Below are 2,673 nucleotides of genomic sequence, written 5' to 3'. Positions count from 1 at the left end.
TTCACTTTCTATGTTAGGTTGATTCCTAGGTATTTAAATATTTTAAGCTGTTGTGAATGGGTTTGTTTTCCTGGTTTTTTTCTTGGTGAGCTGATTGTTGGTGTACAAGAATGCTATAGATTTTTGTGTATTTTTTGTTTCTTGCCAAGTTGTTGAATTTATTAATAAGTTCTAAGACTTCTCTGGTGCTTTTTTGGATCTTCCTTCTAATATAGAACCTAATGCCAACAATTTCTCCTTGTTCACAAGCAGACCAACAGTAGAAGAGGCCTCTCAGTATCCAGCCAAGCTTATAGATTAAACATCACTTAGAAGCAGTCGCTTCAGTGTTGTTCAAGATTATTATTTTTTTACATAGTTCAGACAAATGTGCTCATCTTATGAATTAAAAAGGGACAGAAGGCCTGCTAAGAGGAAGCATACTGACAGCATAAATATGCTGGGGAAAAAACTGTAAAAAGTCACGAGAAAGTGAAAGATTCACTACTGTCAGTTTACAGCTCTGCCACATCAACAGGGTTTGAAGTACACACGATGTCATTACACAGAATTGTGGTTGTGCTCATGAACCCAGGTTATCTATGACAAGCTGGTGCATTAGACTTTGTTTAGGAATGTCTGCGAGTCTATGCTCCATTTTATAAGAGTATTGACTCAAATACGGTTCAACTTAAGAAAAGGAAAATAGAGCCAATCAGTCTATATTTTTTTAACTACCCTTTGCTTTCTGAAAAACTCATGTCTAGAACATCATTTCTGGTACTTCTGGAATCACAACATTTTATTCTAGAATTGATCCATTTGAGGGAAAATAACAAAGTGCGTCTTTTTTTTTTTTTTTTTTTTGTGGAACCGGGGATTGAACTCAGAGCCTTGTGCTTGCCAGTTAAGTGCTTATTCTACTGAGCCATCTCCCCAGTGAAAATAACAAAGTGTACAGAAACTGAATACTGCCCACTGTACTGTTTGAAATTGCGACCATTATCTTCACACAAGTCTTGGGAAGAGCTGCACATGAAAAGCACGTGCCCTTGTGCCATGTGCCACTTGAGTGGCTGTGTGCCACGGGAGGGGCCCACCTGCTCCGCACACTCAGCCCAGCAACGCGTGGGTATGAAGCACCCCCGAGAAATACATGAAAGTTCTTTTTTCAAAATGGAACTGTGGTGAAAACATTTCGTTTTGCAAAACACATTAACACTCTGTGAGGTTTTCAATTGCCAGTGAGCCATCTGTATCCTTACCTCAGGGAAAAAAATAAATGTCATATGGACGAGGATGAAAACCCACTTTCCTTCTTCCCCCACCATCAGCATGGGGCCATGGTGTAGCTGAGGAGGGACTCCTAGAAGTGCAGGGTGCTGCAGGGTATAGGCACAAGGACAGTGGGCCAGATGCCTGCACCTTCTGAGTGACACCATGGCGGAAGGCATGTGGCTCCTGCCTTGCAGGAGGAACAGAAACACAGCATAACCTCTGTTCCTAGAGACAAAAGAACAGGGAGCTAGAAACATACAGGAGAGGACAGCAGCTGGTTTATCTTCAGAGTATTAGAGGTTTCTTGGGAAAAGTAACATTTTAAGTGAGAAATTAAAGGTTAACCACAAGCATAGGGCTTTACTGTACATATAGTTTTTTTTTTTTTTAAACTTTACCCCCTTTATATATTCTCCAATGCAAAACAACCAATCCCCTCAAATGTGTGTTTTTAAATCATATCATCAGGTCTGGTAATCCATGCCTGTCACATCAGTTACCAGAAATTTGAGCCTAAAGGGTCCCTTGAGTCTATGAGTTCAAGGTCAGTCTGGGCAACAGAGCAAAACCCCATGTCAAAACAGAAAGATGGGGCTGGGGAGATAGCTCAGTGGCATAAGCACCTGCCTTGCAAGCACAAGGTCCTGACTTTGATCCAAGGTACCAAAAAACAAGGACAAAAAAACTGTTCAAAACAAAAAGATACGTTTTCTATATTCTCTATCTTGGTTACAATATACACAATAAAAATCATTAAAATAATATAAATGTATGGCTGGGAGGTAAATCTAGAGCAAATTCTATGTTTGAAGGCAAAGAGAGAAACAACAGTGCAAACAGATGTTTCTCCTACATTTGTCCCTCTGTTTATTTCTAGAATGGCCTCCTATCCAAGCTGCCACTGCAGGGGGTGGGGGGCATTACCACTGCCCGGTGGTAACACCATGGGGGCCATTACCACCGAAGCAGTGGCCACTACTGGGTCTCACCAACACTCAGCCTTAGTTACGCGATGGTTCCCTTGCCAGTTCCCACCACTCATGCAGAATCTTCCATCACATCCATTTGGCAACGTCAGCGAGAAGTGGCTGGTCCCAGTAAAACGTCTAAGCCCAAATCATCTGCAATATCTACCTGGTTTGAAATTTCATGTCAATTTTATCAGTTTTTAAAAAATTCTTTTCCATTTTCCTTATTTAGAATTTGCAGAACAATGGACATTTTATTCTCAATCTTCTTGGCCCTAGATACGAATCTGGGGATGCTTGTTTTATGAAGCCTCTGAGTTCTTTCTTAGTCTTTAAAAACAACAATAAAAATACACTGCTCTGACATAAATTTATCAAAATAGTATTTAGCAATTTCATGGATAATGTTGAGTAACTCCCCACTGTTACTTTGATGATTAACTGAAGG

This window comes from Octodon degus, unplaced genomic scaffold, assembly GCF_000260255.1.
Source record: "Octodon degus isolate 3935 unplaced genomic scaffold, OctDeg1.0 scaffold00002, whole genome shotgun sequence".
Taxonomy (NCBI): domain Eukaryota; kingdom Metazoa; phylum Chordata; class Mammalia; order Rodentia; family Octodontidae; genus Octodon; species Octodon degus.
The sequence above is the reverse complement of the archived record's forward strand: the minus strand, read 5'-3'. Positions refer to the sequence as shown.